Source organism: Furipterus horrens, unplaced genomic scaffold (genome assembly GCF_987537825.1).
Source record: "Furipterus horrens unplaced genomic scaffold, mFurHor1.1.pri manual_scaffold_4, whole genome shotgun sequence".
In the NCBI taxonomy this organism is placed as follows: domain Eukaryota; kingdom Metazoa; phylum Chordata; class Mammalia; order Chiroptera; family Furipteridae; genus Furipterus; species Furipterus horrens.
In genome coordinates this window covers 169,370,823-169,397,307 of record NW_028327174.1, presented here as the reverse complement: position 1 = coordinate 169,397,307, position 26,485 = coordinate 169,370,823, and the positions used below count along the sequence as shown (strand labels likewise).

At 38.4% G+C, this 26,485-nt stretch overlaps 1 protein-coding gene and 1 pseudogene across 3 annotated transcripts in view; one reads left to right on the top strand and one right to left on the bottom strand.

The window, feature by feature from the left end:
- NTRK2 (neurotrophic receptor tyrosine kinase 2) overlaps positions 1-26,485 on the bottom strand; it is a 334,989-nt gene that overhangs the window by 35,005 nt on the left and 273,499 nt on the right. The window lies entirely within an intron of this gene.
- LOC150013256 (10 kDa heat shock protein, mitochondrial pseudogene) lies at positions 5,619-5,974 on the top strand (annotated as a pseudogene).

Sequence of the window (26,485 nt, the reverse complement as noted above, 5' to 3'; positions counted from 1 at the left end):
AATTTAACAAATAAATTAAAAAACTATTGTAGGGTGGGGACCATACTGGTGCACATCTGTGTCCCCATAGTGCCCAGGAGGGGCTAAATAAGCATTTGTTGATTAGCAGGTAATAAATATGTAACAGTGATTTTAAGGAAGTAATTTCAGCATTTAAGGAGTCAAATTAGAAATCCACGATACTGAGGTATAGGCAAATATATGGTATTAATTATATGTGGGCCAGAATTATAAAAAATAAAACATGCAGAATTTCCACCATTAAAATTCTTCCTATAAAAATAAATTAAAATTTGTATTGTCTGCACAATAGGTATTATTCAATAGTGGTAAGTTAAACAGCAAGAAGGAATCATTCAAAGAGAATAGTGGGAGCAGACTTATGTCCGCCCATGCCCCACTGCTTAGTTAATGTTCCTGTTAAGAAAAATAACCTTTAAACTGCTTAACTTGGTGTTACTGATTTTTCATTTTGAATGCTTTGTTATCCTTTGATTCTTCAGAATTGAATCATGAGTTTTGAATGTGTGTGAGGCTAAGAGGGGAATGTAAAGAAATGGAAAAAGAAGGAACAGAAGAAAGAAACTATCTATGTGCTGCTTTCCTCAAGGACCAGTGGTCCACTCGCTCCACTGAGAAAACAATACTACTTCCATTTTCCTAACTTACAAAAGAAAATGGCAGCAGGGTTCCTTATCCATTTAGTTTATACAACTGTGTCACAGGAGGGGGTCATAAGGGGACTAAAAGGTAATGTGAAAAAATACATAATAAAGATTTAAAAACTCAAAGAAAATAAAAACGGTGTCAAAATCCTTGTGTCCAAATTATCTAAATGTAGTCACTGAATCATTTTTTCTTTCACTCAAACCAAGCATTTACCAGGTACCAATAAGAGTCCATCCAATTTATCTCTGGTGCTCATTGACATAAATCTATGCTATGCCCTTTCAGTGGGGGAGGAAGCTAAGAGGCTGAACTTCCTAGCAATTCCTTTCACCTTGAAATGCAAAATTAGGCCATTTGAGGGTCTCCAATGCTCACTTTTAAAAATCAAAAGATATCAAAGATATGATTTCAGAAGAAAGTGTGATTTTTCTTCCTCATCCTCACAAGAAACAGCCCTAGCTAATTGACCCCACATTTCCTAAAGACCATTTATAAAATAATTTATTCTGACCTAAAAGATACTTTTAAATGGTTTTTTGATATATCTTAGAATGTCCTGAGTGCCACAGTTAAGTAAAAATCACCTTTCTGAACTTATTAAAAATAGTGAATACAACAATAAAGTCCCCAGTTACAGGCACAAGGTTGGGGTCTCTCTCTCTCTCTCTCTCCCTCTCCCCGCTTCACTCTGTCTCTATATCTCTCTTGCTCACTCTCTCCAATAATTTATCAGACAGTTACAGTAGATTTAAAGGAATTAATTCTACCAGCAAATAAGCCACATAAATGATTAAATGATCATGGAACTTGTTGATATTATAAGTGGAAGAAGCTTGAAGGGTGGCTAAAACAGTTTCTGGGGTGATTGGAACAATCTCTCTAAAGAATTACTATCAGACCGTCTGAACTGGTTTGTGGCTTGTTTGCCAAATGGTGGCATTGCTGGCCTTCTTATAGCAATCAGATAATAACTGTAATTTAAGATGCTTATATGATTCTTGTAGATAGCAGCCACCTTTGAACTCTGGGGGATGGTTCTACCAAGAACACAGAGCACATATCTGGGTAATTAAAGCTCTAGCTGCATGCATCCACTCATTAGAAGTTCCAAGAGTCCTGGGGACCAGTCTCTCCTAGTCTTCTTCATCTCATCCCGTATTCTTTTCTATTTCCTCCTCTTTCCTGCCTTTTCTGGCTTTATTATTCATCTCTGAAACTGCAGCAGAAAAACTGCAGAACACCTACTGGTGAAACTTCCCAACTAAACTGGGTGCTCCTTGAGGGTGTGCCCTTTTTACCTTAACACAGAGCTTTAGTAAATGTCAGCAGAATTAACGGGTGTTCCCTTTGCCCATAGTGTCCCCAAGAACATTACTTCCATGCAAATGAATCATGCATCTTAAAGTCTTCAATCTTATCACAAATTATACCTAACCAGTTCAAGGTGGGTAGATTTTACTCTTCAGAAAAAAACCACAATGACACTTATCCATTTTATACTAAACAATGAACATAAAGATTAATTAGTGGATAGTTATCACCCTTAATAAGTCAAGTGCATAGCTGTTGCCTCTTTGAAAGAAGTGTTGGTTAAGACCTTAGGCTGTGCAGTGAATACTAGGCAACTTTAACTCCTGGCTTTTAACATTTATTGATGGTGTGAATGTAGGCAGAGCCTCTTTACCTTTACAATAGGGCCCAGTGTATTTACAGAGTTGTGGATAAGTTTTATGAGTTGCCCCTGTAAAGTGCTCAGAGGGGTTTGTCCTTAGAAAGCCTCAATAAGTTTTAGTCACTTCATCCAGCTTATCATAACTCTTTCAAATAGAGACACGAACTATAGGGTTTCAGAAAGGGAAATTTCTCTTTGTTTCTCCACTGTGAACAGGGACATAAAAACAACAGCAAGAGGTTGGTCCATACCTGATTAGTAATTCTCTATGCGCCTGATTTATGTTAATAAAAATAATATATTAACATAGGGCCTGGATGTTTCAGCAAACACTTTTGCAAGGAGAGATAAGTGATTTTTTTATCTCCTTTTCATAAGAAGACAACAATCTTATACTGGTAGCTTAGTTAAAGGCCTGCCTCTGACAGGAGGGCAAAGTCATGCTCATAACCCAAAGTAATAGCAGCCATTCTACTGTTTTACTGTTTAATAGAGTAATAGTACTTAAAGCTTTTGTAACACATCATTTCATTTGATCTCCACCACAACCTGTCAAAGATATAGGAGGAAGACAACCAAATATGAAATAGAGAGGATAAGAGGCTTTCCATTGGTAACACACGAAGTAATGGCAAGGATAAGACTGGAATTTAGGTACCTTGACTCTCAACCCCAAGCTCTCGACAGTTTATACGTCAATTACTTCAACATGACCTACAGCTATTTTTTTAAAACCTGAGTACATACTATAATTATTTTAGCATACCCTTTAGCAGCGGTTCAGAGAGGGGTCTGAAGACCAGCAACATCTGCTTTACCTGGGAACTTGTAAGAAATATAAATTCTTAGGTCCCACATTAGATCTTCTGAGTCAGAAACTCTGGGGTAGGGAATATCAATCTGTTTTACTGAGGCCTCTATGTGACTCCCACATACACCAAAGTTTGAGAACCACTGCTTTCGAACAAGAAGGCTAATAATAACCAAACTATCTCATTTAACCCTTACAACAACCACAAGAGAAGTAATACTGTCATCACAGCCTTAGATATGAGGAAACTGAGGCTCTAAAACAACAGTCAAATTCTCTAAGACGATGTGGTCAGTAAGGGAAAGCTGAAACACAAACTTAGGTGTGTCTGACTCCAGAGGCCCTGCTCCGAGACCCACTGCTCCACAGCCTCTCAACAACTATAATAGTCAGAAAGGGCTTTACCAGAAAGAATTCAAGTCAGCTTATGTATAATTTCTACCCAAGTTTCTATTCCTTTTCTTCACAATAGACCTTCACATTTAAAATGAGGGTTATCATGTCCCGACACTCTCATCATATAACTTGGGGGATGGAGTGTTTAAATAACCAGTTTGTCACACTCAACAGTGGACATTTGAGCTTTTCTAGGGAATGATCACACAAATGCCAATTCCAGTGGGATCCAGGCTTACAGACTTAGGTCACTCTTACATTATTCCAAACTTGAAATTGAAGAACACTTTGTAACTAGTGACGTTCTTCAAATGGTTGGCACTTATTTTCTAAGGGGATTAAAATGTAATTGACCTCAATTTTCATAATTAGAACAAGCTCCAGGGTTCAAAGAGAGATCTTTATTGTCAGACAAAGAGTTAAATAATGGTGAAGTTCTTAATTAGCAGAGGAAACCCCCAGATAAAAGTCTTGACAGCTGTCATTTAAGCTACTTTTCAAAGAACTACAGGTGTTCTGTGGATTTGTCCTGGACTCTGTAGACCCAGGACAGGGTCCACCTTTAAGCAGTTTCGTATTTCATTTTATGCTGCTTCCCTCTTTATCAATCTTACCTTGAGATCATTAAGTTTTCAGGGAACCATGGACACAGATGTGATTATCTTAAAAGACAGCAATTTGGTATAAGATGCTATTTAAGGTCAAGTAGGTAATAATTTTTAAGACAAGCAGTGGGGACACATTGGGGCTTTCTTTCTTTAGCTTCTACATCTGCAAAATGACCTTACTACCAAGGCTTAATTCAGTAAGGTAAGAATACTAATTACCCTTTTCCACTTCCTTATCCTTGCTTCACCCAACAAAAGTGGTCTGAGGGAAGACTGAGACAGAAAAAGGAAAGAATCCACCATAGCTATGAGAAAGAAAATCTATTTAATCTGCTCAGCCGCATGCTGTCTATCTCTAATTATACATCATTATATTTTGCCTACATATCTTAGTGGAATGGAGATTAACTTAGGATATTTGAAACAGTTTTTAAGTCAAAGGACATAAATTTCTTTCTTTAAACCAAATGATCCTGTGAATGTCAAACACTAGCTACTCCATTACTAGAGAAGTGTTAATTACCCCACATTTTTATATTCTGTGGCACATGCACAAAAGGGTAACTTTGTTACAGCACATTGGTTTGTAGGTAAGAAATAAGGGGGCCAAAATCAAATTAGGTAGAAAGATTGGGATGAGGATAAGGTGAACTTGAAGAAACCATAAGGACTTTTGTGGTGACGGCTTTAGCATGTGAGAGAGAGAGGCACCTGGCTACCAAGTAGATTTAGACTAGCTATTTCCTCCTGTTCATTGAAGGTCAGGTCCTGCTGAGAAAGAACACTTCTCAGTTGTGCTTTGCTAGTCCTCAGTCACTAAGAGTCACCTAGAAAACCTTGACATGTGTCCTTTCAGTATGGCTAAAGGCTACCAGACTCTGCTCCCTTTCCTAAACATCTAATATTGAAACTTTGTTTCATGGTGGGGGGAGGGTATAATTCATAACTCAACCCAATCAAAATGAAAAATGATATTACATGTAAGCACTAAGAAGTAGCAAAATATTCTTAAGTAGTTTATATTTTCATTAATCAGAATGTCTATGCAATAACAAAGCACTGGGAAAAAAAACTCAGGAATTAAATCCTTTGGTTAGTTATTTCACGTAATACTAATCAGTCAACTGGATTGATGTCCCCCTTGCCCAATGAATTAACTAATGTCTTGGATAAGCCCATTTAATTATTTTGGCTGCATAGACTCCTCCTCAGACTAATTAATAAAAACCCCAAAACTATCATTTTAAAGGTTAAAGTGCTAAGTAATTCAAAACAAAGCCATTTCAAAATAATTTCTCTCTCCAAAACTCCTTCTTTTTTATCCTGTGAACATAATGGCTAAAGTGCAATGTTATTTTTTTTTTAAATACAATTCTTTCACTTATGGAGAAAAAGGACATTGGGGTGTTATGTTTTCTCAAATGATTTAAGAGACCAATGAAAATAAAATCATCAGAGCAGAGAACGTAACGCGGTGACCGGAGTCATGGCAGGACAGGCATTTAGAAAGTTTCTTGTTCTCTTTGACCGAGTATTAGTTGAAAGGTGTGCTGCAGAAACTGTAACCAAAGGAGGCATTATGCTTCCAGAAAAATCTCAAGGAAAAGTATTGCAAGCAACCGTAGTAGCTGTTGGATCCGGCTCCAAAGGAAAGGGTGGAGAGATTCAACCAGTGAGCGTGAAAGTTGGAGATAAAGTTCTTCTTCCAGAATATGGAGGCACCAAAGTAATTCTAGACGACAAGGATTATTTTTTATTTAGAGATGGTGACATTCTTGGAAAGTATGTAGACTGAAATAAATCACTATTGAAGTGGCATCATGTGACGCAGCCCATTCCATTGAAGTTCTGAAATCTTTCATCATGTAAATAATTTCCGTGTCTCTTTTATAATAAACTAATATCCAAATAAAAAAAAAAGAAAAGAAAATCATCAAGTTCCAATTTTTATGTAATTTGAACTTTAGATTAAAGAAATTATATTTTGTTTCCAGAAAAAAAAGGATTAGAAAAATATTTGTTTAATTACATATACATGAACAATTGCATACAAACACAAACACACTTTAACACACATACATTTTAAGGAAACATTCATTTAGAAGGAAAAAAATCAAGACCTCAAAATTTAAATGTTGAAAGCACACAGGCATAAAATCTACATAAGAGTAAACAAAAATAGGTTACAAAAATTGGGAAGTAGTTGATTTTGCCATTTGTCCTTTTCAGTCCCGTCAGACAGATCTGCCCTTCAGTGAAGGCATCACCTAAATTCATGTAAAAACCTGGCAGAGCCAAAACTAGGTTTTGGGATGTATTAAGCAAAATGTACATTACAAAGACTAAAGTCATTTTAAAAACACATGTATGTTAGAATTCCATTCAGTGCCTGTAATGCAAAAGCATTCTACAGCATACAGATGTGTGTGTACATACACACACTAAATTAATATGAAGTCACAAATTCATATGCTGCACTATTCACAACTCAGATAAAAATAAAGCTAAAACTAGATTAGTAATACTTGATTCCTTTGCACATGAAGTGTATAGTGTAACAGAGAAATTTAGATTCTACAAACTAACTTCTGCTGTATATATTTACACTACTTATAGATGTATCTGATCTCAGACATAATACCTACTTCTGGTAGGAGAAACTGAAATAGCATTTACAAGCATTCACAGAAAGCCATATTGTAGAATCTAATCAAGGAGCACATGTTATATTACAAATGCTTGTTGATTTGTAAGTTTGATAAATTCTGCCCAGATTCTGCAAATAAAAGAGCTCTGAACCAAAAACCAAACAAAAACAAAAAACTGACATGCGTATCTGAAGAATTTATTTCAGACTACCTGTCCTCTCCTAGTTTGAACCAGCTAACTTTGCTTTCATCCTCCCAGAGTCTTCCTTTCCATCCACTCTGAGGATCACATTTAGCATTGAAAGCTCTGATGCCTCATTATGGACACATTAACCAAGATCAAGCTGGCATTTCCTCCTTTAGATATGCCACTCACTCTGCTCTTTAGACTATGATGGTGGGTAAGGGATTTTCCTGACTGTTAACTTCCTGACTTGCCCCAAAGGAATTGGTCAGCCTGAGAGAGAGAGAGAGAGATCATGCACCAATAACCAAAGGACTTCAGATTCACACCTGGGGAGAGTGTCTTATTCAGGAATCTGCAAAATTTTTCATATAATCACCAATCTTCTCAGGGTTGAATGCAGTCAAGACACCCAGAAATTGGTGGTTAGCAATATTCATGTACTGATGTATTCTGTTCAACTGTTTTAAAAGCAAGAGGATGATATAGATCAAAATTCATAATAATGTTCATATCTTTTGATCCTGTGAGTCCACTACTGGAGCTTATCCTAGGTAAATAATTCAAAAGAAGAAAAAAGCCCTACATGTAATCATGCTCTCTGTATAGTTATTTAAGATAGTAAGAGAAGGAAAAATCTAGAAGTCCAACGATAGGGAACAATTAGGCTAATTACAGTAACTTCACTAGATGGAATATGACTTAGTCATCAGAAATGATTATTATACAATGGTTATTTATTAGAATAAGAAAAATGTTCATAATAGAAGACCAGGCACAAAAAGTGAATAAAAATCGTAGGTTCAAGGTGATTACAATGAAAAATGTATGTGTCTCTGTATGCACATCGTGTATATGCCATAGATCCTCATTATTTGAAAATTCTTTATTTGCAAATTTGCCTATTCCCTACAATTTATTTGTAACCCCCAAATCAAATGTGTGCTTTCATAGTCATTCAGACACATGCAGAGCAGGAAAAATTTTGAGTTATCTGATCTTCCCGATTCAGGTTGAGCAAGCTGATGCTTTCTCTGCCTTCTTGACTTAGCTCTCATATTGTAAATTGGCATCTTCCTCACGGTCAATTTAGTGCCACATTTTTGCATATTTATAATTTCTGTTCATAATTTCACTGATTAAAATGATCCACAAGTATAGTGCTGAAGTGCTGTCTAGTGTTCCTGAGGGTAAGAAGGCTGTGATGTACTTTCCAGAGAAAATACTTGTGTTAAATACATTTCATTCAGGCATGAGTTATAGTGCTGTTGGCTGTGAGTTCAATGTTAATGAATCAACTACATCTATTAAATAAGGTATGTCTTTAAACAGAAACACACATAAAACAAGGTTATGTGTTGATTGTTTGACAAAAATGTTGTGGCCACAGGTTCACAGAAACCTAATCCTGTATGTCTCCTAGAAGCAATGGTTCAGTATATGCTAATTCAGTGTTTTCAGTGACTTTGCAGAATACAACTACCACTGATAATAAGAATCAACTATATATATATGCATATATATGACATATAAAGGGTACACTACAAGAGAATTGTGTGTACAAATACATAAATATGCAATTATGTGGTTTTAGTGATAGATTTAGTTTTCTTCTCTTAAAATTTCAAAAATGTTTTTATAACATTTCTTTCACTATAAAAGCATTTAAAATGGAAAAAGAGCCAAAGAAACCCTGCTGATTGATAACGGAGTTCTCTGGTCATATGTATAGTTCTTTTGAAATCAAGGTCCTACTACCTCTGCCAAAAACAGCAGGTTGGACAGCATGTGTCCTTTGTACTTCTTCTCTGGACAGGTCATCTGATCTAGAAATATTTTAGTTGGCTCTACTAAGAGGTAAGCATAATAGCAGACCTATATGAACATATACATTGCAATCTTGCATTAAGTTTCCCAGGAAGAAAATCTGGTTCTCTTAGGTCTCTAGCATTGTGGTCTTCAGCGTGTCTACTCTAAACTGTTACTTGGTGCTATGGACTGAATTTTGTCTCCCCAAATTCATATGCTGAAACTCTAACCCCCAAAGAGATGATATTAAGAATTGGGGCCTTTGGGGGGTAGAGTTATAACAGATTAGTTCATCAGGGTAGATAGAGCTCTCATGATGGGATTAATGCCCTTATAAAAAGAGAAGACAAAGGCAGTCTCTCTCTCTCTCTCTCTCTCTCTCTCTCTCTCTCTCTCTCTCTCTCTCTCTCTCTCTCTCCCTTTGCATACACATGCCAAGGAAAGTCAGAGCCCTCACCAAGAACTCAACCATGATGTCACCCTGATCCCAGACTGTAAGAAATAAATTTCTGTTGTTTAAGCCACCCAGTCTATGGTATCCCATTTTAGCAGCCTGACTAGACTAAGACAGATCCCTAACTCTCCGTGTGACTATATTGAGGAGGTAATTAAGGTTGATATAAGGGGGAAGCCCTGATTCAATAAAATCACTGTGCTGATAAGAACAGGAAGAGACACCAGGGAGCTTGCCCTCTCTCTCTACCACATGAGGACACAGTGAGAAGGTGGCCATCTGTAGACCAAAAGTGAGCTCTCACCAGAAAATTACCATACTTGGCACCCTGATTTTGGGCTTCCAACTTCTAGAGCTGTGAGAAAATAAATTGCTGTTGATTAAGCCACCCAATCTATGTTTTTTGTTTCCTTGTTTTTGTTTTTTATTTGCTATGGCAGCCTGAGCTAACTAATACACTTGAGTTCAGTGACCTTGCTCTCCAGCTTCCCACTAAGTTCAGAGGACAAGATGTTATATATAGAGGTATCGTTGGCTCGCTGCATCCTTCTACCAAAAGTCACAGCTCCTTCTCAAGTGATTTTCTAGGTAACTGCCCTCTCCCTTGTCACTTCAGACTAAGAAATGACAGGGTCCTACACTATACTTCGTGGTTTCCCTAAAATCTACCTACACCATTGTAAAGGGTCCTTTTATTCAAATGTTTCTATTACTCAATTTCAGTGTGCCAACTATGTTTTATTGAGACCCTGAGAGGACCCAAGAATATATGGGAATTATTAAAAATATTATTTTAAAAAGTATAATTCCAAATATCTTTTCATTGATAGAGAGACTGAGTCAGGAATTCCTAATTAACTGGTAATAACATCATTTCCTGAATCATCCGAATGATTACAAGTGGGATCAGCATGGGACAGTGGCTGCAGCATTGCCTGTACCACTTGGCTTGTGATGACAGTGCCAATGTGACAGTGAGAAATAAAGTCCCCTTTGGTCTGCCTGGAGCACAACTTATTAATATTACATTTTTCTTCCCATGCTCTACGAGCCAGACCTTCCATAATCTCTGGTTCCATTTTAATTTTTGCCATGTCTTTTTCTCCATCTTGGTTTCATTTACTGAAAAGTATCCATTGTTCCAGGGGTCAGGAAAAAGGGGCAGGGGGAGTGCTTGTTTGGAAGTGATTGCCTAGCAACCCATCTTCCTAATTCCAAGGACAAAGGCTATTTGCATTTTGGGAAAAAAGAAAAAGAACTCCACTTCTCATGAGTTCCAGGGTAAGAGTGTCTTGCTGACCACTCCTCAAAGGAACCTTCCTTCCTCTGAGAACTCCCCGTGGGTGGCCTTTCTTTGCCTGCACCACTCGTGTCTCCTCCCAAGGAGGCGGGTGCTGCCTTCTAAGGTGCACCCAGAGCTGCCTGGGGCACTGAGTGCCTCCTGGCACTGCCAAGCTGCAGCCCCTGGCGGGTGGCACCAGGACAAGGTTCAGAACATCCTGAGCTCATTCAAGTGGACATTTCTTTCCCACACTGTTCTTTACACTTGTAGCTTTCTTTCCTGGAAACATGCCACACCCAGGGGATGTCCAAGCCTGCTGCTCTTAACTCCTCAGCTGCCAGTGCGTTCCTGGAGTCTGCTTAGGGAAAGCTGAAGCCAACAGGGGCATGGAAAGAGGAGATAGTACCTCCATTAGGAAGTTCTTAGCTGACCTACAGCTGGTGGGGACTGAGGAAAGATAAAAACTGAACTAGGTTAGCATATGAAAAAAAATTACTATTCTGAACTAGAAACCTCCTACCAAAACATCTCATCCTCCATCCTTTTTAGTCTCCAAGCTGAATAAATAAAGATTGGTTCTCTGCTAAGTGAGGTGTGGAGACTGATAAGATTGGAGTCCTCCATACTTTGTGCCTTAAAAAAATTAAGAAAACTCCTGGGCTATCTGGCTCCATGTTAGGCAAGACCTTTAAAGTTATGAAGTTCTAAATTACCTTCTATAAAACTGGTCTTTAAGAGGGACGTTGGTAACTGTTGACAATGTTCAACTTATTTGAATAGTGCGGAGTAGCACAAGGCATGTTGCCTTGACTGTGCTATTGAATGATGTCCAATTCATGACTGTGTTTACATTAGTTCCTTTGCCTCCTTATCGTGCTAAGATATTTGTCATGAGCATAGCCCCTGGCTATGCACAGGTAATATTGATTACAATATGATAGCAGATACATCTAGCATGAAGATGTTACCAGGTTTTATATGTCCTTACATTCCTTTGTTATTTTATGTATTTCATGCATGCACATACCCAAGACAAAAAAACCATGAAAGTCAGCATAAGTCTAATAAATAAGCTTCTTTGACTAATACAGGGATATTCCTCTAAGAGAGAAAAGGTAGAAGAAAATGACATCACTTAATCCTCTTACCTGTAATACCAGGCTATAAATGCATTAGAAGAAAATTCTGAATGATTCATGGAAGTTGGTTAATGTCCAGGGAACAAAGAGTCAAATTAAAAAAAAATAACACCAAGCAAAGCTTCACCTTCTGCAGAAGAACATAGCTGTGACTTTGTGTTTTTTGTTTATTTTTTACTCTCGTCAGATTTGTAAGTTCTTTAAGAATGGGCCTTAAGTCTTCTCTGTACAGAAAATATTTTTATTTAATTCAGTGGAACTGGGAATTGGCCAAAGAGTTTTAAAGCTAAAAAAACTTTAGAAGTCATCTGAACGAAACGCTGTCCCCATTTCACAATTGATACTTACACACTGAGGCCCAAGGAGGTTCAGGTTTGCCCAGATGACATGTAGATCACACAAGTGGCAACGAATTAACAGAAATGATTACTTAGGACACTTTGGGTTCATGTGACCACAGGCAGTTGATTTTATTAACATTGTTTCTCATTTGAAAGGATTTTGAGGTATATATTTCTGGGAATGAGGAACCTGTAATATTAAGCAATGGCTAAAATAGACTACCATACTCTTGTTTATTTCTCATTGACTTCAGTGGGAGTGTTTGAGAACACATTGAGTGTTCTAGCACTGAATGAGCAACTAGGGGACACCGTTATGGCCAAGTGTGTCCTTGGGTGAATGTTCTCTCTCCTGCAAAGTTGTTGAGTTTTTCTGAGTTTGGAAAATAGTGAAGCAGTCATCTGGTAAGATGTTGAATCAAACGTTCTCTGGGTTTCCCTGATCTGCTTACCATTTCTCTTTTTTCTCTTAATGACTGCCACCTCATTATTCACAGTTAGTTGTGCTTCAAAGCCATGCACATTTGGGCATTATCTTCTATATGACATGAAGAAAGTATTGGGCATTGTCCTTATGCTATTTAAATAATCATGTCTGAAGTATAATGAGATCCTGAGTTTAAGCTTTTTAGAACAGTCGATGCACATATAATCAATGCCTTGGAAAGCTTTGATGAAGTTTGGTAAGTTAGAAAGAAACAAGGAGAGTTGTAGATTGAGGGCTTATTGGAGAGCACAGGGTGAGGTAGAACCATATTTGATACTGAAAACAGAGTGTTTTATAATTTTTCCCTGTGCACAGAGGACATATATCTAGTCATATCCTTTATGTTTGGGCTAAAATAATTTACAGAAATGAGAGAATATGGTAGCTGATTTTAATCATCAGAATAAAACTCCTAGAATCTTTGAGTTAGGTCTTTACAAGTTATATAACGCATATATAATCTTAAAATAAAATCCCCCAAGCTAAATAAAATATAAATGCATCATATTAGTATAAATTTATTTCTAAAGCTTCAAATTGGTAACATTTATGTATCATAAATCAAACCACAAAAACATTAAAGTTTTGTTGTTGCCTGAGGTGTTAAAATCTTATATAAACCCATCTGAGCATGTTGATTTCCACTAGTTTTTATAAATGGTTATAACACACTTAGTAGTTATATTAATGGTTATAGTACACATAAACAGATGACATTGAAATTAGATATTTATAGAATCAATTACTGAAGCCTCTTCAAAACATTATTTGGTTTCACGATTTATAAAACACTGAGTCCTACAGTGTCTTGGAAGAGAGAAAACCTGTGCTTGGTCACTGCCCTCCAGTGACCAGGAATTCATCTCTTGGCAAGGCAGCCATGCCACAGCTCTCACTCTCAGGCAGTTCCTCTACACTGTGCCAGACCTGGTTCATGGAGCTTCTACCTAACAGTTCCAGTTCCAGCCTTGGAACCAGTGTCCTCACTTGCATGGCAGGAGACAGCTAATTTGTTCACAACTAGGTCTTCCTTTCTCTTATCCCAGTGCCCCTAGCTCCTTCACTTACCCCTCCCCCCCATAGCATGGTCCTAGGCTTCTTGACCATCCTTTTATGAGTGCTTTTTTGCTTTTTCGGGACATCCTTAAACTATAGATTACTTAAAATTACCTCAAACACAACACATACCAAAATGAATTCTTGGTCTCTCCTCAGCTCATCCTAAACCAGGACAATGAATGATATAATTGTCTGTCCAATTATGCAGATCAGAAATCTTTTTCACTTCTTTGACTTCTTCCTCTGCTTTACATTTTCCATATCCACAGAGTCTTGCAATTTTGCTTCTTAAATAGCTCCTAATTCTCTTCACTTGACTCTGTTTCCACTGTCATAATCCTTGACCACCATATCATTGTCTCTCTCCTAAGCTCCTGCAAGAACCCTTAACTCACCTGCTTACAGCTGCTTTGGCTCTCCAGAGTTGCATCATCCCACAGCTCGCTTAAAACTCTTAGTAGCATTTCATTGCTTCATGATAATGAAAAATCTTTAGCATGTCTGACAAGATCCTAAGCTACGTAGTCTCTTTCTGTTTCTCCAACTGAATTTGCCGCTTCATGCTCTGTGCCCAGCATACTAGCCATCTTTCATTTCCTTCACCATGCTCTTCTCCTTTTCACAGGGTTTTCTTGCCTGTTATTTTGTTCGCCTGGAGTGTACTCTTCTCTGCTTTTGGTTCAGTTAACTCAATCTGCAAGGCTCACTCAAAGACTCCTGCTTCAGTCTTCCAAGAGCTCTTATACCAGGTCAGATTCCCTTGTTACAGGTTCTTATAGCCCTCAGGACATCTGCTTCATGATACTTATCATAGTTCTTATTTACATATATTGGTATTATTTTATTAATGCCTTGCTCTACAGTTGGACTCTTAGCTCCACTAAGCTAAGATACATCTATTTTTGCTCTTTTTTTCCCTCCTAGTACACATAAGGTGCTCAAAAGTATTCATGTGTGACTTAACTATGGAGTTCCTTTTTTGATTTTCTGTTCCATCAAGGAAATTGATCTTAAAGCTAGAAAAGATGGAACACATATGGTCAAGAGGAATTCTAAATCCAAAGGAGATGAAATAGAGAATTCAAAGTTGTTTTTAAAAGAATTTGCATCTCCAGGCATTGTTACATGATGCCCCAGCCCATTCCCCTTGAGAATATTAAGCTTGGTATTCACGCAGACTGTAGAAAGTAGGGAAAAAGAAGAAGCAAAGGTGGTAAATGGAGTTGGAAAAAGTTTGATATGGTCTTTGAAACAGAGTGAAGAAATAGGGCTCCAGAAACAACTGATAACTGAACATGACTTTTATACCAGACTAAATTTTAACAGCAGCCATTTAAAAATGATTTGAAAGCACTTGGCAAAGGAAGCAGTGATGACCAGGAGCAAGTATAGATTTATCAAGATTAAGTCATAGCAAATGACCATCCAGTTCCTGTTACATGAACTTGCAGGAGAGAAGATGGGAGATTGCCATGGGCATGAAGGGTATTGATTTCATCAAGAGTCTGGAAGAGTTACCCACGATATCCTTGAGATATAGAAGAATGTAGGCTGAACTCACAGCTAGTCAAATACTGCTATGTGCATGTCCAGCTTACCACTGCCCTGTCCAGGGCTGATTCACTCTAATGCTATTTATCTCCAAGATATTCTCTTTAAATGTTCTCTTTATTATAATTATTCTATAATTGTAATAACAATAGATGACACAGAAAATGCCCACTCTGAGGTGTGCACTGTTTAAAGTGCATTTAATCCTTACAATAACAATTTGAGAAAGTATTATGGTTGATGCCATTTCACATTTGAAGAAATTGGATGTGGAGAGGTTAAGCAACTTGTTCAAGGTCATATAGTTAGGTAAGAGGGGGAGCTGGAATTTAAACCCAGGAAGTCTGGCTCTGGAGATCTGCTCTTCATGTTATCTCCACCTCTATTTCCATGCTTCAGATGCTCTCAGCCAGTGGAATTTATTAAACTGGGTTAATGAGCATTTGGGCACTATTCTGCAATGCTCTAAAGTAGAAGTTATTTGCCTGTAATGCACAGACCCTCAAAGGATTCATAGATAGAATTCATAGGGTTCTATAAATTTGGATTGCATCTAATTTTCACTAATTTCAAACAAAAAGTTAACATTTACTTTAATTATGAATGTAGGCAATGAACCACAGTAATATCAGAAAAATATATGAAATTGTCACCTGTTGAAATCAGATATTTTCATATCACATTATTGTTGTTGCAGCTATCTCAAAACATCATTTATGTTCACTACTTCGAAATTACAGTGGTTATTAGATCTGCTACCAGATCTCATTTTTTTAATGTTTGAACAAAACCACATGTGTTATTATATCACTTATTTAACATGTTATAACTATACTTCAGTGTAGCAGTACTCTTTGTAACTCTTTGCATTTTATTTTGTGTATTCAAAGTCTTATTTGGGGAAAGTGTCCCTAGGCTTCATCAGACTGCTGAAGGGCAGAGCCCCATCCCACTCTCCAGGCTGAGCGTGTACTGCAGTGTGTGTGGCTGATGCCATGATGGTTTCCCTTTATGATGTGTGTTTCATGCCCAGGCAAATAGTTATGACTTATAAAGGCTGACAAAAGGTAAGCAAATGATAGCTCTGGACCAACTACAAACAGACAAACGAAGCCTCACACACAGAATATTAAAATATGCTTTCTGTGGTGACAGCTAAAGTTGCTTCTTAAGTGCATAGTAGAAAAAACACAGAGTCCAGATCAGCATTAAGGATTAGGGGTGTCCTTTGACCTTCTCAAAGACTTCATAAACATCCCTCCAGTCTAGGAGGGTTGGCTAACAGTGTGTGAAGATTGGCTGTAAAACATTCATGGGAGGTATATCATAAATTCAGGAGATATGAAGATATGGAAAGTGTGATGACCAATGTATGTGCCCTGAAGGCAATATCCAGGGACTAGTCTATAAAGATCTGAGACAGTGCTCACATTCTTAGGAACACATCCCAGTTTCAGGGATGTTGATCCAAGAGAGCATTCCTTCAAACATGGAAGGCAGAGCCCAGCATGTGCCACGGTATTCTGCTCTGTCCCTGTTCACCAAATAACAGCAATAATAACTTACATATATATAGATATATACTTCACACTTTCCATGATGGCTTTGTGACAGTACTGAGTAGGAGGCAGAACAAGTTTGTTAGATGGAAAGTAAAGTTCAGGGAAGTTAAATGAGTTGTTAAAAGCTACACAGTACAAACATGTTGCAGGTGAGAATAAATCCAGGTCAGTTGCCTGTCGATTCCATGTTCCTTGGTATATTAGCCAGATTTAGAATCTGGAAAGAATCCAGATTTCTTCCTTACTGAGGTTAGACTGGCTATTTCTGAAACCCTTTCCCAGTTGAAAAAGTTACGGTTTTGAAGTTGCAAGTATTCCTTTTTCTCCTCCAGCCAATAAAGCTATAGGACTGAGTTCAGTGACCCAGATGGACCTGTTACAACCACTAAGGGTAGAACTCTGATAATCCACCAGGCGACTCTTCTCCGCTTTCCAAGGAGAAGACTAGAGGGGCTGCATTTGCATTGAGGGCATCAGGAAGGTTTAGAGTGGGAAGAGCATGGCTTTTACTTTCAAGAGCAGAGGCTCAGATGCTAGCTTTGCCATCTGGGTAAGCTATGGTATCCCAGGAAAGTGACTTGCTTTCTCTGAATATTCTTCTTCTCATCTGTATGTTGTTAAAGATGGTTGAGAAGGTTACACATCAAGCTGAGATATAAAAGGAAGCCAATAAATATTAGTCTTCCTGACAAGACCCAACATCAACCCTCAAAGACATTAACAGAGTCTTTTAATGTCACAATTCTTTCCTATAAGGAAGTCTAATGAATTTTCCAGAAGAAATGCATGACTTGCCCTCAAAGAGCTGGGAAGAATTCAAGCGCCTGTGGTAGCTGCAAGAAAACATGCTGATTCTGACTTAACTCATTCTGCAGTTTCACCTTAGGCTAAATGTTCCCCCTATGCCCTTGAATCTGGGCATCGATCTGTTTTAAGCACTTGCAAAACCCAGCAAGGTTTCTGTGCTATATGTAAAGGCGGGGCGGGAGCCTCAAATCCTCCTCAGCCTCCACTGCCGTATCCCCGTCATCAGCAACATGTGAATGAACCAAATTATTTCCAGGGCTGAGGGCGTGGGCCACTTAGCCAGGCTCTGCTGTTACAGGAACCCAGCGTCATGTTCTCCGCCCCCCTAGGAGGTGGCTGATGCTGTCGTAGGGCTATGAGGGAGGAAGCCAGCCTGGAAATGCCATGTAGGGAAGAAACTGTTCCGTTTCAGTGTTAGGAATCTAAAATAGCTGCTAATAAAATGCCTTCATACTGTGACACTTCAATATAGACACCCACAAGGATACCTTGACAAGCTGTTTGACTCCTCACAAGCCTTTTCTAGCTTTTCCTGCACAGGGCCCCCACCAGTCACCCACACAGAGCGACAACTGCAGTGACAGAGAAGGCCAGCAGGGGTCTGCCGAGACTGCCAGAGCAGCTGGGGAGCCCTGGCTCCTCAGATGTTGGCTTGTCCAGGAATAGGTTACATCAATTTGAACCTGCTGCTTTTTTTTCCCTCTCTCTCTCTAGCCCTGTGGTATCTTTGGTAAAGCTTAACTAGAGAATGAGCCCAGCTCACTACCTAGGAGAGAGGGGGAGATCCTCAATTAATATTTCATTCAGCAATTTGGAAATGCCATGGTTCAATGAATCTAGGTTCTAATGGTAAGGAGAATTTAATAGTGATTAAAATTCAAAGTGTCTTTCTCATTGGAATCCTAAAAATTCATTAATTACTGTAATACCATCAGGCAAATAATGGGTCAAGATTGAGAAAAAATTTAACAGCATCTAACCTGTTTTTGCAGCTTGCCTAAGTAAGATATTTTATAGTGTTACCTTTTGAATCTTAGTGTAGATGAGACTATGTTATGCATGTAGCTACTTTCGGTAAATGCTGCTGAGCAGGGCTGATATGACTTAAACCTGACTGCACATCAGACTCACCTAAGAAGCTTGTTAAAAATATAAATTCCCATTCTCATCTCCCAGGGATGCTGAATCAGTTTATCAAAGATGAGGCCCAGTAATCAAGACTTGGAGGCAAGCATTCTGAGCTCTTCAGATGTGCAGTCAGGCTTGGGAATCTAATATTGGGAGGTGCTCTGGTACCAGGTAAAATAACACGGCTACACCTCTATTAGCATGAAAAGAACTTGAGAAGCTGTTTCACAGTTGGATATTTGTGTTTGAAAATTCTCTTAGTGGAGCATTCTATAGGGCTTGTTTGTATCTGTAAGTAGAATTCTTTGGGTTATATGCCTGTACTAAGTTCTCATGACTACCAGTGGATTGTTCACCAGGAGCAGCTGCTGCAGCTTCACAGAGGGATCAATCCTGTGTTTTTACTGTCTTGATATGCATCCAATATTAAATTATGTTGTTTTAACAATCTCTTGGAGTTTTCTTTTCTTAATTGAGGTAAATTTTTATATAACATTATATGTTTCCAGTGTACAATGTTGTAATTCAACATCTGTATGCAATACCAAATGAATGTATTGGAGTTCTATAGTTATTAATATCTGGACAAATAGACCAAACAGCAATAGGAAATAACTACATGAGGACAGAATTCTAGGAAGGTTTTATGGAGAGTTGAGAGATGAAGTCAAGTCATGCTTGGACTTAAGAGTGATCTTCATTCAGAAGATCCACTACGGTCAAAAGCATCTTTACTTTCAAAGGCTTCCAAGAATAACATCATATAACCTTTCTTGGAACATCCTTTTAGGCAATTATCATAATCAGTAAGAACTAAGGAGTGCCTCGCTTTCTGAGGCATTATGGAGGTCAAAATTAGAAGATACATGTTCTGACCAAGAAGCACTTATTATCAGTCTTGTTTATAACTTCAGTCATTCACAATAGTCTTTAAGTTTAACAACACATCTACTATGCTGCCTTTAAGACCCAGGTCAAATTTTATTTCCGCCAAAGAATTTTCCAGATTTTATCTCACATACCAGTAAAAAAATCAATTTATTTCTACTCTTTACAACATGTATTAATTACACTGCCTAGAATCAGAGCAATTCATTGTTTTTTTATCTCCCCAGGAGATTTGTGGTTTTCTTTGGGAACAGAACATGTCTCAGTACATATTGAAGAGGCATGGCTAAGAATTATATATGCAACATGATACCATCTTGAATTAATTTAGTCATTTATCCATCCAAGGTGTTCTGTCCCTGCCCAAAGGATGAAGACTGTGGGGGAAATGTGAAAAGTGTGGAGCAGTATTAATATTCTGTCCACACATCTATTCCCAAAGACTTCTCTCACCAATTCATGTTTGGAGGCTGGGGAATCTCTCAGAGGCAACAGAAAAGCTAAGATAATTTTTTCTTGCTCAATATTCACTGGAGATGGAAAAAATCTACTCTCCTACTTAAGTAATAATCTCGTGTAGGCAGGAAAACTTTAATTGTAGAAGAAGTATTATATAAATGTAAGTTATTTAATTAAAAATGGGGGAAAACGGCCTTCACAGGGAGTAGCTTTTTTCTAAAGAGGTGGGAAAACGTGTTTTCTTTACTGCAGTTTATCAGTGGTTCACTGACAGATTTTTGAAACGACATATTCATCACCCCGAGAGAGATAGCCACTGCTTTCTACTACTAGGCAAGATGCAGTAACAGGAGAGATTTGTCTTCTCATTTGAAACAACCAAAAAAATGACTTGAGTATGTACAAAACAATTATTTCAAGACCCTAGATAACAGGCAATGAAGGACAATGGTCCCCAATAAGTGAAAGTAATTGTAGTAAGTCCTGTGATCACCAAGCTTAATTCATTGAAAGAGACAGAGAGGGGAACCCAGGTGGTAGCCAGCATACTGCCTGATTTCAAAAGATGGAGTTGAGAGTTTGGTGAGACAAAGGTTGCTAGAGTGAAAAGGACAGAATAGAAGAGAAGAAAGAGCCACACACAGATCTCCAAAGATCTATAGAGGGTGCCTCTTGTGTATTCAGATGAGTATTGATCAGTGCATGCATGTAAGGACACTGTCAGTATCTGGGGAAGAACAATCCAAAAGGATCAGTGAAAACAGTGCCCAGTGCTCACACAGAACCAGGACTAGTATAGATCCCATGAAGCAGAGTGAAACCTCATGATTTGCAGGGAATTGAGTACCCAATAGATTATGCCTCCGTGCTGGGGAATCACTAGCTCTAAAGTAATCACTGGTCAGGTACTGCTGAATCTTAACAGCAACACACCAAAGGACCAAACTCTTTTAAGGCAATATAACTACACTCCAGAACAAAGTTCAAAAATATGTATGGGAATGCAAAAATATCCAGCATCTAACAAGATAAAATTCATTATATCTAGAATCCAATATAAAATTACCAGGCATACCAAGTAACAGGAAAATATGATCTATAATGAGAAGAAAAATCAGTCCATGGAAATTGATCCAGACAAATATATTGAAATATTTATTATAAATGCATTCCATATGCTTAAAAAGATAATGAGAGACATGGACAATTTTTAAAAGTTCTCTCTTGAACTTCTAGAAATGAAAATGAAATGTGTAAGATGAAAAATACACTGGACAGAAACAATAAAAAACTAGAAACTGCAGAAGAAAGGATAAAGGAAGTTGAAGACAGAGTGGTAGAAACTATCCAAAATGAAACACAAAGGAAAGAGAATCCAAAAACATAAAAAGAACACAGTGAGCCATGAGACAGATTTAAGAGGCTTAATATAAGTGAATTTGGAGTCTCTAGTGGGCAGACAAGGGGGGGAACAATAATGATCAAAAAATTCAAGCTGATGACAACTTATGAGCCCACAAATCTAAGAAATCCAAGCACAAGAAATAGGAATAAAAAGTATACCAAGTCATCTGTAACCAAATCGCTCAAGACCAGTAATAAAGAGATAATTTTAAAGATGCCTGAGAAAAAAAGAAGCATTGTATAGAGAGCAACAAAAAGCAATGATTATGTGCCACTTCAATTTATTGTCTTCGACAACCTTGAAAGGGAGGAGCTCATTACAAATAAGGAAGCAGAGGCTACAGGCTACCTTGGTGCATAAGGTGAGTATAACATAATTTTCTTTCCCTAAAGCCATTTGCTTTTGTTTTTTCCCCCCTCTCACCTCAGTGGTAGAATCCCAGTTTACCTAGGTCTTTGAGGATAACAAGGCATTGATCTATGCAAGTGAGTTCACAGCCCTTAGTCTTGACTCACCTGTGGCCAGTGAGGTTCAAGGAGGAGTTTTTGCAAAGAAGATGTTCTGGGAAAAATTTGCTTCCTGATGAGGGGAAGATGTGTAGGGAGAAACTATATGCTGCCTGCAGCTGCCTTGCCTCCTTCTTCCTCCAACTGCAGTTTTAATATGCTTGGAATTGCTGCAGCCATCTTATAGCCACAAGGGGAAAAAACAAGAAAATGTCTAGTGCCAAGCCATAGCTCTTACACTGGAAAGCCTCTGCACCAACCATGCACTGCCCACCTGTGAACTTCTTGTCACATGGGTGAAACCAACTCCCTATCTGCTTAGGCTGCCACTAGCAGCATATTTCGATCTTTGGCTAAATGCATTCTTAACTGATAGAATCATAAGGCTAGAAAAGGCCATCAAAAATTTGAATCTTTGCCTCTAGCACCTCAGTCTGATGCTCTTTCCTCTGCACCTCAGCTAATTCTTTGTAGCCACCTTCTTTTTATAAGGGGCTCTGGCCTGAGTAATGCAAAAAATATGAAATGTCACCAGCATGAGAAGATGAGGGCCTACTGCCTTAAAAATGGGGTAGAAAAGGGAGAAAGTCCATGCTGAAGATATATCTCAGTACTTAAATCAGAATCCTTCTGGCCCATCTGATCCAATGGTCTATGTCCTACCTTCCTTTCCAGTGCACTTAAACATGTACTTAATTTCTGCATGTAGCATGTCTATGGACAAAGTGGATGAGCTATTGACTTCAGGAATAAGGGACTGAGAAGACTGAAAAAACATAGGAGATTTATCCCATTCCTCGTCTACAGCCTCCACTGGTTGGGAAACGGATAGGACGAGGAAGAGACCTGGGCAAAGGTCCTCTGGGCAAAATCTTCTTTGCTGGCCTCAGCCACTTTCTATAGCACTTCTTGAAAGTCCACACAAGAAGGAAATAAAGACTTTGAGGAGTTCTGCAGCAAGGGAATTATTGTTTACCTAGTGATCACAGATCTCTTATTGGTGAAGAATACTCACTAACAGATCATGGACCTAGTTTGAAGACGCTGCTCTAGGTCAATCAAATATTCATAGGAATGGGGATCTGGGAGTCTGTCGGCTGGATCTACTTTCATAAGCTGACATAATACAATCTGACATGTCACTTTCTGGCATAAAAACATTCAGTGGCTTCTCACTGCCAAAAGGACCAAGTCCAAAGTCTTTGACATGACAAACAGGCCCTGGTGAAAGCCGATAATAGCCTAACTAGACTACTTTGTTACCTTAGATGTATGCAAAGGAGTCCCCATTCCCTGGTCACACACTCTGTGATGTTTACACTGCCATCTCTTTTCATACGCTACCTCCTATGCCAAGAATGTCTCTCTTTCCTCCTGGCTGAAAACCTTCTTGCCAATAGAACAATTTAGGGTTTGTATCTTAAATACCAGCTCAAATGTCTTATCTCTGTGAATCCTACTCTGATTTACCAAAATAGGCTAGTGGCTTCCTCTTTAGGGTTGCCAGTACTTATCTCTATTAGTGTATATACCACATTGTCACACATCTGAAAACTCCTTCAAGTCACAGCCCATGTGTCTTTTTTATCTGGATTCCTTTGGCATCTCGTACAGCACCTAGCACTTAGTAGCTGTTTCATAAATGTGTGCTGAATGAATGAACAAATGAATGAAAGGACAATCACCCACACTGTTGCAAGTCCAAAAAGCATATGTAAAACATTCTTAGAAAGGCTTGAATACTAAGACCATTTAGAATCTTGAAACAATTTATGCAAATTAGTTTAATACAGAATTAGCCTGGACTCAATGTTCTGATTTCTCCCCAGCAGACAGATTCCTCTAAACTGTGCTCTCTCTAAGTGTTGTGCAGGACATAAATTAAAGATGATTTCATAAAATAATAACCTCTTATGTTTCTGGGACCAGTTTAATCAAATGACTGCAAACAGAAAGGTCTATAATTCCTCATGTGAAAGTTAAGAGTCATTGTGTAAGTATTATACATTAAGGGGAAAAATAAGGAAATGATACATGCAAAGAGAGTTAATGCGATAGATGACATTCCTCTTTCAGGAAGGGATTGTGTTGCCTCTTAAGTTGAACACTATGTCTGGTTTTTAAAAGTTCTACGCACTGTGTACCGAAGGAAGCTTTTTTACTATAGTATAAAAGCAAATAAGTTTTAGCTTTGAGCTCTGATTGAAAAGAAATGGTCTGAAATAAGGACATCCCTATTTCCCTAGCTTGACTTCCTGAAGTCAGTGCTCCTAGTCTCAGAGCCAGGCCCACCTGTAAATTTGAGGATTCTTTTTTTTTCTTTTGTACTTATGTACAGGGCTAAAAAGACTCAGTCATAAAGCCTTTTCCTGATATGCGTCCTGTTCAATAGTCATTGATTGACTCCCTAGTATAGCCAGTCTGTGTGGGTACAAAGGTGTACAAGACTCATCTTCTCCCTGCTCTCATATTAGTGGGAAAGATATATATGAACAAATTTCCATTATGCAACATGCTCTATGCTGTAATGCCGATATATATGAAGTATTGAGAGACCCTAGATTCATGAGCAATTACTCTGCTTGGAGGCAATCAGGGAGCAGGTGAAGCTGGTATTGCCTCTTAAGCATTTTACACAACTACACACTAAAAACATTTATGGAATGAGTCAATCTCTCTCTCTCTCTCTCTCTCTCTCTCTCTCTCTCTCTCTCTCTCCAATCTGACTACCTACCCATCTTATCTAGAAATGTTCACATTACATGAAAATATTCTTTAAAAATAAACACATTCTTTTTGAAGACTGAGGCATGAAAGTTAACTCTTGATTATTTCTTATGTACTTGTCCAGTTCTTAAAATATCTAAGTCTTTTCCTCTCCTCTGTAGTTCAGAACTTCATTTTCCAGTTCATCACCCCTCTCACTCCAGGGTGGGCATGGAAATGTTCTGAAGCTCAAAGCAGTTATTTTTGCTAGTTATCCTATTGGTTGATTTTAGCACAACCCATCTTTTTTCTCTGTGCAGCTAATAACCTGAGATTGAGCACCTAAAGATGAATTTTTGGCTTTGTTGCTAATATTATTTTAACACTTTAGGATGCTGACCATGGCCTTGTTTAGCCAAGTTATATTCATTCACTTTGTTAAATGTTCACGGTAAATCAATTCGCCTGTTTTACTTCCTTTTCTTTTCTTCTTAATTGGAAGAAGAATTTCCCACCACTCCAAAATAAAACTGAAGCCCAAAGGAGAATAAGACATAAAAGATAGTATTTCAGAGATTTAGGGCCCTCTATTCACCAGCAGATCACATTCATTTTAAGCACATGTTGAATCCAAATGGTGAAAATTACCAAAGTGCACATTAGAAAGATTTCAGTGGATCCACTGTGGCACAAATGACCAAGTAGAGTGAGATTCTAGGTCTGAGATACGCAGAATGTGACAGAAATGTGGTTCAGATGTTTCCTAAATGTCAGGTTTTGCCAGAGGTGGGAGGGAATATGTAAAAGCAAAATAGAAGACAAGTACTGCAGAGCTGCTAATTAAGACAATTCAGAGAACATAAAATGCTAGAGTAATTTTGGACCCACCATATCAGGCTGGTTTCAATGCAAATGCAGTGTTCTGATTTTTTCCTTCATTGGGAAGATATAATTAGCTTAGCTGCAACAGGGTAGAAGCTTTGAGGCAGCCATTTGTTGGTACTCCCAGCTCCCCCACAATGAAGAGGCAGCTGCCATTCACCACTCCTGCCCCGAAAGGCACAGAGCTGTGGTCACCCCATAAGGCTGCTTATAAGTCACCACAAGCAGAGGGCTTAGGCTGCCAGTGGAATGGTTCTTGCTGAAAGACAAGGGACATGTTACTCCTCAATGAAGTTAATATTTAATTCCAGGCCCAATAACCATCCTTCTGCATACATAGCCTTGGCTAACACAAAAATCCTCCCCCATTACTATGGCGGAAAGGATATTTAACACACATGATAACAGGCCACGTTAGCAAGAGCAGCTCGTCACCTTGGAGGATTCAGGCTTTTGATGAAGATCGGAGAGGAATAAGGAAGAAAAGGTGTCTGCAAATGAGAAACTCAAACTGAAGGAGAACACGTTTCCCATCTGCTGTGACAGAAGAGATGAAGAAGCACCATGACGGGGAGGGGTTTAACACCGAGCTTGTAGTTGATGCAACAGGTAGATAATGATGTGACAATGAAGAGTGCTCTAGGAAATTGCCACTGTAAGATGTTCTGAAGTTCACCTGCAAACACAGAGCAACAGCTTCTGCTTGTCTGTCTCACAAATTCAACAGAATGGACTCTGCTGATATGCTTTTGATGTTTTAGTAAGCAAAAAATATTCTGCAGAGGAGTTCCATCATGATAAATACTTTCATGGAACCAAAAGATGAAAGGGGAAACATCATTTTGAAATTTTGGAGAAGCCAAAATGAAAGTCACTGATGTTTTGGTTTTCCTAGGCTACTATCACATTGCCAGATCTTACATTCCACACCCGCTTTTCTGACCTATACCCGAGGCCAGTGTAAGTCTGGTTCTTTTTCCTCCTCCTCGGTGGGAACAATAGACAATCAAGTGAACATTATAAACCTTGCAG